The following is an 11,238-nucleotide window of genomic DNA, read 5'->3' on the forward strand; positions in this document are numbered from 1 at the left end:
CGAGGGCTGACCCTGGCGGACGTGAACTTCGGGGAACGTCGCCCTCTGTCCTCAGGCGTCCTTCCTCTCCGTCGCACTCAGTCGGCGGCTTCTTCACCTGGCCGTGGGAGCCGCGTGATCCCGGTCCTGGCTGGTGACTGGGCCGCGGCGTGTTTCACAAGTCGCTCGCTCGCTCACCCACTTGGGCGGCAGCCGGGCCTCAGGCCCCCCGCTCCTTTTCCCGCGCCTCCCTGGCTGTCGCGCCAGTCATCGCGGCGCCCTCCTGGGCACCGGCTGAGGCGCTGGCCCGGGAGAGGAGCGCGGGGCCGCGGCGGCCGGGTCACAGTCCGGGATCCCCGCCACCAGGGACACCGCAGCCTGGTCCCCAGCGAGGCCGGCTGCCCAGCGGCTCCGAACGCGGACGCGGAGCCTTTGTTCTCTCACCAGCCGCCCTTTACCTCACCCATGGGAACCCCGGGTGTTTTCCCAAGCTGGGAAGTTTTAGTGAACTCAGGATTCAAGCCTGAGCCCCATTAAAAATTCCTGGCTAGGGCCGGGCGCGGTGGCTCACGCATGTAATCCCAGCACTTTGGGAGGCTGAGGCGGGCGGATCACAAGGTTAAGAGATCAAGACCATCCTGGCCAACGCGGTGAAACGCCGTCTCTGCTAAAAAGTAAAAAAATTAGCTGGGCGGGGTGGCGAGCGCCTGTAATCCCAGCTACTCGGGAAGCTGAGGCAGGAGAATCGCTTGAACCCGGGAGGTGGAGGTTGCAGTGAGCTGGGATTGCAGCCTGGCAACAGAGCGAGACAACGTCTTAAAAAAAAAAAAAAAAAAAAAAAATTACTGCCTCGGCCTGGCGCGGTGGCTCACGCCTGTAATCCCAGTGCTTTGGGAGCCCAAGGCTGGAGGATCACTCGAGCCCAGGAGTTCCAGACCAGCCTGAGTAACATAACGAGATCCCAGTCTCTACAAATAAAATAAAAAATTAGCGGAGCATGGTGGCCCGCGCCTGTAGTCCCAGCTACTCGGGAGGTGGGAGAATCGTTAGAGCTCAGGAGGTAGAGGTTGCAGTGAGCCAAGATCGCGCCACTGCACTCTGGCCTGGCGACAGAGTGACACTGCCTAAATAATGATAATAATAATAACTGCTGGCCAGGCCTCCCTGAGGGGTTTAGTCTTACTGCTAGCAATATATAATATGGAATTGCTAATACTTTGGTGAATGGTTACAGTTCCTTGCTGTCTCTCCCTCTCTAGCTCTCACTCGCTCTCTCGATTTACAGGCAATGTCAGCAAACTTTCAATAGCTGATCAAGAGCTATGGCGATTCTAACCATGATTACATTTGCTGATTATCTGGAAACAGTACTTTAGACATCAGCTTTTTTTCTTTTTTCTTTTTTTTTGAGACGGAATCTCTCTGTCGCCAGGCTGGAGTGCAGTGGCGCCATCTCGGCTCACTGCAACTCTCCCTGGTTCAATCGATCTCCTGCCTCAGCCTCCCGAGTAGCTGGGATAATAGGCGTGTACCACCACGCCCAGCTAATTTTTGTATTTTTAGTAGAGACGGGGTTTCACTATGTTGGCCAAGGTCGTCTCGATCTCTTGACCTCTTGATCCGCCTGCCTCGGCTTCTCAAAGTGCTGGGATTACACCATACCCGGAGGACATCAGCTTTATTCTGCTTGCTTAACCCCCTCCCTCACACGTTAGTGTCTAATTGTTAGTGACAAAAAAGAAAAAAACAAGCGTTTGCATTGGCTATTCTTAACTTGCCTGTAGTGTTGTTTCCCAAGTTTGCCTGTCAGTGCCCAGGAAGTGTTAGTTGAATATTTCACAGAATTGTTTAAACTAGCCAGAAGGAGTTAGCTGCTTATTGCATTTGAGTGGAGAAAAATACGAAATGAAACATGGCGTGCAGCCAGGTGTGGTGGCTCAGGCCTGTAATCCCAGCACTTTGGGAGGCAGAGGCCGGTGTATTACCTAAAGTCAGGAGTTGGAGACCTGTCACTGCTAGAAATACAAAATTAGCTGAGCATGGTGGTGCATGCTTGTAATCCCAGCTACTCGGGAGGCTGAGGCAGGAGAATCCCTTGAACCCAGGAGGCAGAGGTTGTGGTGAGTTGAAATAGCGCCATTGCACTCTAGCCTGGGCGACAAGAGCAAAACTCCATCTAAAAATCAATAAATAATAAGAAAAAAGAAAAATAAACATGGCGTGCAATGATCGGGTGTTCAGTTCTCTCTTCATCCTCATTTGAGCTCCTCTTACCTTCACTTTTAATGTTCTTCCTTCCTTCTTACAGTTTTAAAAATTACTCTCTAATACTAGATTGTTAGATTATTTTCATCACCATATATGCAGTGTGTTAAACGTAGTAGACATTGAATAAATGGATCTTGACCAAATGAACCAAGTGTGTCTGAGGAGAGCAGCTTTTAAATAGACACATCATGGAGCTCTAGCTTAGTCACCAATCGTCACTATAACCATAATGGTTACATTAATCTGGCTGATAGAGGGATGAGGTACTTGGAACCCCTAGAAATGGGAACTTCAAAGATCTGTGTTTGTCTAGCCATGAATGACAGTAAACAGTGGAAAGGGACAGTGAAATCTGTCTGGCAGAGATAAGTCTTCTTAACTAGAGAGGTGACTCCTATTGTGAGGTAGGTTAATATGTCACGCTTTACCATGGCCTAGATGAAACATGTATTCAAGCCGTTGTTTTTTAAGTATTTGAATCATTGAGAATTTAGTGAAAGCTATTGACTTTGCCTGCAAAAGTTCATGTACATATAAACTTATCCTCATAGGTACTCTTTCTTAATCTCAGCACCGTTGAAATTTGGACTGGGTGATACTTTATTATGGGGATCTGTCCTGGGGATTGTAGGATGTTTAGCAACATCCCTATCTTCTACCTGCTTATGCTAGTAGCACCTCATCTCCAATTGTGACAACTAAAAATGTCTCCAGACATTATCACATGTTCTCAGGGGGTCAAAATCTCCCCTGATTGAGAACCACTGCCTAAAGGATATGGCATAATGATAACTTTGTGTGATGGTTAGGGAATTTGAAAAACAAAGAAAAAAAGAAAAAAACAAGGAATGGATAAGATTCAACATCTGTGAAGTGACACACAGTAAATGAAAGGAGGATGAATTAGCATTACTACCAGCTGGTGTCCTACTTATGTTATAGAAATGTGACAGGCAAATGCGATATGAACTTCGTAGAAGCATTTTTATGCACATTTCTGGCTTTAATTGTGAATGTAACTCTCCTGTTTTTCTTCTGCTGCCTTTAGACAATCAGTCAAGGTTAAGATGCAATAAACATGTGCCTATTTTCCATCCAAAATCACAATCAGATTAAAATGCTTCTCTAAAGACCTGAAAGGTTTATTTATTTACTTGTATTTATGTAGGATTTGAGAGAATAAAAGAATTGGTGATTAATCAACGTATTTTCCTAATAAATAGATTATTCTGACAAATGTGTCATGGCAAATAATAGCAACAGCAATAATGACAACCATAAACTTGCAACAGAAATGGATTTTTATTTTTAATCACCTCTTTCTCCTCCACTTGCTTCTGCTTGTTGAGATTTCTCACCCCTGCAACCTGGATCTTCTTGTCTTCTTTATATTCTTTCCCCAAAGGAATCTCATTCACTGTTGTGGCTTAAATACAAGGTTCAGATGACCCCCACATTTCTGTCTCCAAGTTGACATATCCAAATGCCCACAACTCATCTCCTCTGATGTCTTATAGACATTCATATTTAATACTCTATTGTATTGAGTCTAAGGAGCCATGAATTGTAAGTCACATGTATGTCCACTAAGATTTAAAAATACTGTAAACTGAATTATAACAAAATGCTGATATCCTTGATTGTAAGATACATCTTGATTTTAGAGACTTTAAAAATAGCCTTAAAAAATAATGTGATTTACTAGAATAGCACCAAAAAGAATACTTAGGAATAAAATTACCAAGAGAAATGCAAAACTTATATTCTAAACTCTAAATAACATTGTTGAAAGAAATTAAAGAAGACCTAAATAAGTGGAATGGTATCTCATGTTCATGGATCAAAAGACTTTGTAAATATGGCAGCTATCTCCAAGTTGATCTACAGATTTGGTGCAACCTCTATCAAAATTCCATCTGATATCTTTACACAAGCTTATTCTAAAATTCATATGGAAATTCAAGGAGCCCAAAGTAGACAAAACAACCTTGGAAAAGATTCCAATTTTTTGGAAAAAAAGAACAAAGTTGGAAGATTCACATTTCCCAATTTAAAAACTTATTATAAAGCTACAGTAATTAAAACAGTGTGGTACTGCAATAAGATTAGACATATAAATCAATGGGATAGGATTGAAAGTCTAAAAATAAACCTTCATATGTATAGTCAATTGATTTTCAACACAGGCACCAAACAAATTCAATGGGTAAGGAGTAGTCTTTTCAGCAAATGGTGCTGGGACAACTAGATAGCCACATGTAAAAGAATAAAGTTTAATTTTATCCTCATAGCATATACAAAAATTATGGTTCAAAGGTCTAAACGTAAATGCTGAAACATAAATGTCCTAGGAGAAAATATAGGAGTAAATATGCATGACCATGGGTTAAAAAGGCCTTTTCTTTTTTCTTTTTTTGAGATGGAGTTTCTCTCTGTTGCCAGGCTGGAGTGCAGTGGTGTGATCTTGGTTCGCTGCAACCTCTGCTTCTCAGGTTCAGGCGATTCTCCTGCCTCAGCCTCCTGAGTAGCTGAGACTACAGGCACGTGCCGCCACACCCAACTAATTTTTGTATTTTTCGTAGATATGGGGTTTCACCATGTTGGTCAGGATGGTCTCAATCTCTTGACTTCGTGATCCAACCACCTTGGGCTCCCAAAGTGCTGAGATTACAGGCGTGAGCCATTGCGCCCAGGTAAAAAAGCTTTTTTGAGGTATAACACCAAAAGCATTAGTGACAAAAGAAAAAACACACACACACAACAACAGATAAATTGAACTTCATCAAAATTTAAATACTTTGTGCATTGGAAGATACCATTAAAAAAAAAAAAGACCACCTACAGAATGGGAGAATATATTTGCAAATTATATATCTGATAAATGACTTTTATCTAGAATATATAAAGAATGCTTACAACTTCATACTAAGAAAACAAATACCTAATTAAAAAATGGGTGACAGATCTGATTAGACACTTCTCCAAACAAGATATCCAAATGGCTAATAAGCACCTGAAAAAAATGCTCAAAATTCTTAGTCATCAAAGAAATGCACATCAAAATATGAGATAATATTATACTTCACACACATTAGGATGGATATAATAAAAAAGACAGATGATAACTATTGGAGAGGACATGAAGAAACTGCAAACTTCATACATTTCTGGTTAGAATGTAAAATGGTGTAGCTTCTTTGGGAAACAGTCTGGCAGTTTTCCAAAAGTTAAACATTGTTATCATATGTTATCATATGACCAAACAATTCCAATCCTAGACATATATCTAAAAGCAATGAGAACATACTTTCATACAAAAATTTGTACATTTTAAACAGCATTATTCATAATGGTCAAAATAGAAACAACCCAAATATTCATCAGCTGATGAACTGATAAACCGTGGTATAGCCGTAAAATGAAATATTTGGCCATAAAAAGGAATGAGGTTCTGATACATGCCTCAACTCGGATGAACCTTAAAAACATTATGCTAAGTGAAAGGAGCCTGTCACAAAATACTATATATTATATATTTTTGATTTATGTGAAATGTCCAGAATAGGCAAATCTATAGAGACAGAAAGTAAATTAGTGGTTGCTTAAGGCTGCAGAATTAGGGAAAAATGGGAAGTTACTGGTAATGGTTATAGACTTTCTTTTGGGGAAGATGAACTTTTTCTTGTTTATTTGTTTGTTTTGAGATAGTCTTGCTCTGTCACCCAGGCTGGAGTGCAGTAGTGCAGTGTCAGCTCAATGCAACCTCTGCCTCCCGGATTAAAGTGATTCTCATGCCTCAGACTCACAAGTAGCTGGGATTACAGGCATGCATCACCACATCCAGCTAATTTTTTATGTGTTTTTAGAAGAGATGGGGTTTTGCCATGTTGTCCAGGCTGGTCTCAGGCTCCTGGCCTGAAGTGATCCAACTGCCTTGGCTCCTCATGTGCTGAGATTACAGGCATGAGCCACCATGTCCGGCCCAAATCATCATCTTTCATCTGATTTGTCTGGGGCAGTAACCTACCAAGAAGCAGAGAACATCTTTAGTTTCCCTTTAATACAATCACCATTAGACAACCAGGGTGATCTTTTAAAAATGCAGAACTGCTCATGACCTTTCTGTGCCTAAAATCTTTCACTGGCTGTCAATGGCATGCAGAGTAAAACTCAATATTCTTATCACGGCCCACTAAGCCTTGTCTGCACTCCTGACACTCTTCTCTCTTGCTGTGCTCCAGTCTTAATGATCTTTAGTTTCTCAAATCAACCCAATTCTTCCCACTTCGAGGCCATGGCAGATTCTTTCTCCTTTCTCACAGTATGTTCCCCCTACTATTTTGCAGTCAGTCTTCCACTTTCAGCATCAGTATCACATTGTCAGAGAAGATTTTCTTCCTGAGGTTCTTCCTTCCTTGAGCCCCCATCTGAATGAGGAGTCCTTGTACTTTTCATCCTTTGCATTTATCATGCAGTGTTATTTATTGTTTCATGCAGTGTTTTATATATATGTATATATAACATATATGTGTGTGTGTGTGTGCATTATATGTATAAATTTGTAGAATTTCTCCTTTCCATTTGATTCCTAAAATAATAACATGTAACACTGTGCTGTACTTTCTACTAGGCACTGCTGTATGTGCTTTATATATTTTGATTCATTTAAGCTTCTCAACAGCTCTCTTGCAGCTAAGGTACGAAATGGCTAAGTTATATAAGATTACACAGCTAGTGAGTGGAAAAGCTAAGATTTGGGCTCCTGGCAGTCTTTTTCCTGAGGCTGAGCCATGGTCCTGTGTACATTATAAGGGTGGTTCTGTATCTGTTCTTTTTACCCCTGTGTAGCCTGTATTTAGCAGAGCACCTGGCATGATGTAGGTACCTAATAAATATTTGTCGAATGAATGTAAGACTGGACGATTCCTTTAAACTCAGTTAGGAGGCCTCCTAGGTATCACGGATTATGATGTACTTTCCTAAAATTAACAGTTATCTTATTGTATTGTACTTGCCTGTTTATCTAGTTACATCTCTGTAGATGATGAGCTCCCTCAGGTCCTGAGTTAATGTCTTGTTAACCAGCATCTAGTATAGTGCCTGGCACTTAGCAGGTAGTTAATAAGTACCTGTAAATGGATGAAATAAGAGAGTTGATTATGAGTGAAATTACAAGTATCAATGACTATCCGTGAGGACAGTATTTGAAAATTTGAAAATGAGTACCCTTGCCATCCAGTTAGAGATGGAGGCTTAAACACATGCATTCAGCTCTACTCTTTCTTGAAATCCCGCTAAAAATAATGGTAAAGGAGTTTATAAGAAGGCATAAACTCAGGAAGACAATGAAAACAGAAAAGAAGCCTAGGTAGCAGAATTTTGGAAGCTGCAAAGTAAGCGAATAAGTGGTAACTGCTTTAGGAGAGAAGAGGGTTTCTGGGCTGAAGGGGCAGCAAGCCTGAGTGGGGGTAGCACAACAAAGGACTAAGTGAAAATTTAAGGTGAATGTTGAGAGACCCTTCTTCCCTGTCTCAGCTCTGAGAATGGGAACAGACAATCTTTTGCCTCCAGCCAGGAAACTGAGAGTTTTCTTTGGGATTAGAACCGAACCCAGTGAAAATATCTAAAGATACTGATACCTGGGGTTTCCCAATACAACAGTACAGCCAGGTAATCCTGCAATGAATCCCATGTTTGAAAATGCCACCTACATCTGTCAATCTTCCAATCAGAGGTCAAGCGCCCTGTTCTTAAATGTGAACACACAGCCACGGATAATCCGACATTTGAGGAAAGCCTCTTATATGAAACACAGAGTCCCCAGACTTTCAGAGAAAAAAGCAAAAGAAAACAAACTATGTTGGGAGAAGAAAACTTCAAGAGAACCATCAGAGAGACATGAATCTCACAGAGATGATAACACAGTCTCTCTCTCTCTCTCTCTCTCTCCCTCCCTATCTACCCACCTATCTGACAGTAGAAATGGAAACTCAAGAAAGGTTGGAAGATAAAATTAAGAAAATATCCTAGACAGTTGGCTCTTGAAGAACATGGGTTTGAATTGTGTAGGTTCACTTATATGTATATATTTCTACTGCCTCTGCCATCTGTGAGACAGTAAAATCAATCCCCAATCCTTTTCCTTCAGCTAAGCCTACTTAATATGAAGATGGCAAGATGAAGACCTTTATGATGATCCACCTTCACTTAATGAATATTAAATATATTTTCTCTTCCTTACGATGTTATTAATACTATTCTTTTCTCTAGTTTGCTTTATTGTAAAAAGTGTATAATACATGTAACTTACAAAATATGTGTTCATTGACTACATTATTGGTAAGGCTTCAGGTCAATGGTAGGCTACTAGTAGTTAAATTTTGGGGGAGAAAAAGTTACATGTAGATTTTTAACTTTGTGGGGAGATTGGTGCCCCTAATCCTTGTATCATTTGATGGTTTAACTGTAGGATGAAAAGATAAATAGTTTAAAAATATGAAAGAAAAGACAATAGAATTAAAGAATCATTTCAGGAGGCCCAATATCCAACTAATAGAAATCCCAGAATGGAAAAACTAAGAGGAAATCATTTTTTAAAAAGCTAATAATAAAAAATGGTACCACACTGAATTGACAGCAAAGGGCCCCAAGGAGGGCTAGCACACTGGATAGGGAAAAGCCACACCAAGGCACATCTAAATGAAATTTCAGAAAGCTAGCAATAAAGGGGATAGCCTATAAGCTTCCAGAGAGGCAAAACATAAATTAGAATTAGTTTCATCAAATAATTAAAAACCAGCATGTTACTGGTTTTCTTAACAGCAATATTGAAAATTAGAAGACAGTAGAGAAAGATAATACAAAGTATCAAACAATTTACCTCCTGGGCACCCTTCCTCACTGAGGTTATTGAAGCATATGCTCTATCAAAGTAAGGGAGTAAAGAAAGTGGGTGATGTGGGTTTCATCCCAAGAGAGAGATTGAAGAAATATGCAAGAAGAGAATGAAGGTCCCAAGATGGCAGCCTAGAGAAGCCTATGGCCAGTATAGTTTTTGCTGAAGAAATTTCAAGTAAGTAAAATTGATACAATACTCCATAAGTATGAATTTATGGAGATCTTTTACAACTTGGATCGAATTTGTAATAAGGACATTTTAAAAAGCAAAGAATAAACAAAACAATTATCAGCTACTGAGAAGATCAAACGTTGTGCAAGAAATACAAGTTAATCATAGTGTATTACATGGCTCAGCAGTGACTAGCATTTATGTAATGATGTAAATATGAATCTAACCACAGTTCTAAATGCAAATATAACTTTATTGGGAGGATAAGGAAATGAGAGGTTTATATATGCAGTGGGGACAAGTGGTGGGGGTTGGGGAAGTGAAAGAGAGCTAAATTCTGTCTACCGTAGTGGAAAGTCCATAGATAATGCCTAAGACTGGGGAAAATTTTTAAGAAATAGTAGTATAAGAATGTTATTTAGAAGTATGTAGATAAGTATCAAAAGACTTCACTAAAAAGAATTTTAAGTAGTTGTTGCTGAGAAGAGGGTATTTGGCAGGAAACAAATTCTGTTTTTCATAACTAGTGCTATAGGACTAGTTGAGGTTTTAAACTATGCGTTTTTAGGGTGATAACACAAACTAAACTAAACAAAGTAATTTTTATTTCATATAATCTTCTAACCATGTTTGTTTCTAGGCAGTGTGTCTGACTTCATAGTCCTCTGTACTTCAGAAGGGTGGATGAATAAGTCCAGGTATTATAACGAGTGCAGGTATTGTTAGCACCCTTGGCACCTCCTTGCAATTAGAGTGTCTACTTTTCATTCCAGGTAAGGACAAGTCTTTATGTTTAACCATTCCACTTTTCTAGTTCTCTACATTCCATTCTTATAGTTAGATACTCAGGCAAACTAGGAGGTATTTGCTTGAACAAACTAGGGAGGAGAGAGCATCCAAATTAAATGTGCCCATCCTTTCTGTCTTTCTATTATTACTCTTGAGCATGGGGGGAAAAAATAAAACATGCAAATCAAGAATAGAGTGATTTATTCTTCTCCAGGTTGGAATTCATGCAGATGTCTTTTGGTTGAGGGCTTTTGCCTTGATCTTTAGCATAATATTCTCTTGATCTGATGGATGGCTTTAATTTTTTCTAAGATCTGTTGACTGCATTGATGATAACAGGACAACCTCATACAGAAAATTCTGTCTTGAGAATGGCTTCTGTAGTTTTTCCTAACTTCTGATGATCTGTGAAGATATTTTTATAATGTCTCCACTTTAAGCCATTACTCTGAAGGAGAGAAGACAATAAAAGAGAAAGCAATCCTATTTGCAAATAGCTATAAAAAAAATGTAAAATGCCCAGGAATAAATGTGACCAGAAAGACCTCTATAAGCAGAACTACAAAACACTGATGAAAGAAATTGAAAAGGACACAAAAACATGAAAAGACATCCTATGTCATGGATTCGAAGAATTAAGATTGAGGCAATGACAATAATACCAAAAGCGATCTACAGATTCAAAGCAATCTTTATCAAAATACCAATGAAATTCTTCACAGAAATACAAAAAAATCCTAAAATTTGTATACAACCACAAAAGACTCTGAACAGCTTAGGCAATCCTGAGAAAAAACAAAACAAAAGACAAAAACAAAGCTGGAGGCATCACTCTACCTGATGTCAGAATATACTACAAAGCTATGGTAAGCAAAACAGCATGATACTGACATAAATAGACTCATAGACCAACAGAACAGAATAGAGAACCCAGATATAAATTCATGTATTTACAAACCAACAGATTTTCAACAAAGGCATTAGGAAGATTCATTGGGTAAGGGACAGTATTTTTAGTAAATAATGATGGGAAAATTGAATATCCATATGCACACACACAAAAAAATGAATCTAGACTCCTATCTCTCACCATATAGAAAAATCTACTCAAGGTGGATTAAAGACTTAAGACC

Source organism: Saimiri boliviensis, chromosome 15, assembly GCF_048565385.1.
Source record: "Saimiri boliviensis isolate mSaiBol1 chromosome 15, mSaiBol1.pri, whole genome shotgun sequence".
In the NCBI taxonomy this organism is placed as follows: domain Eukaryota; kingdom Metazoa; phylum Chordata; class Mammalia; order Primates; family Cebidae; genus Saimiri; species Saimiri boliviensis.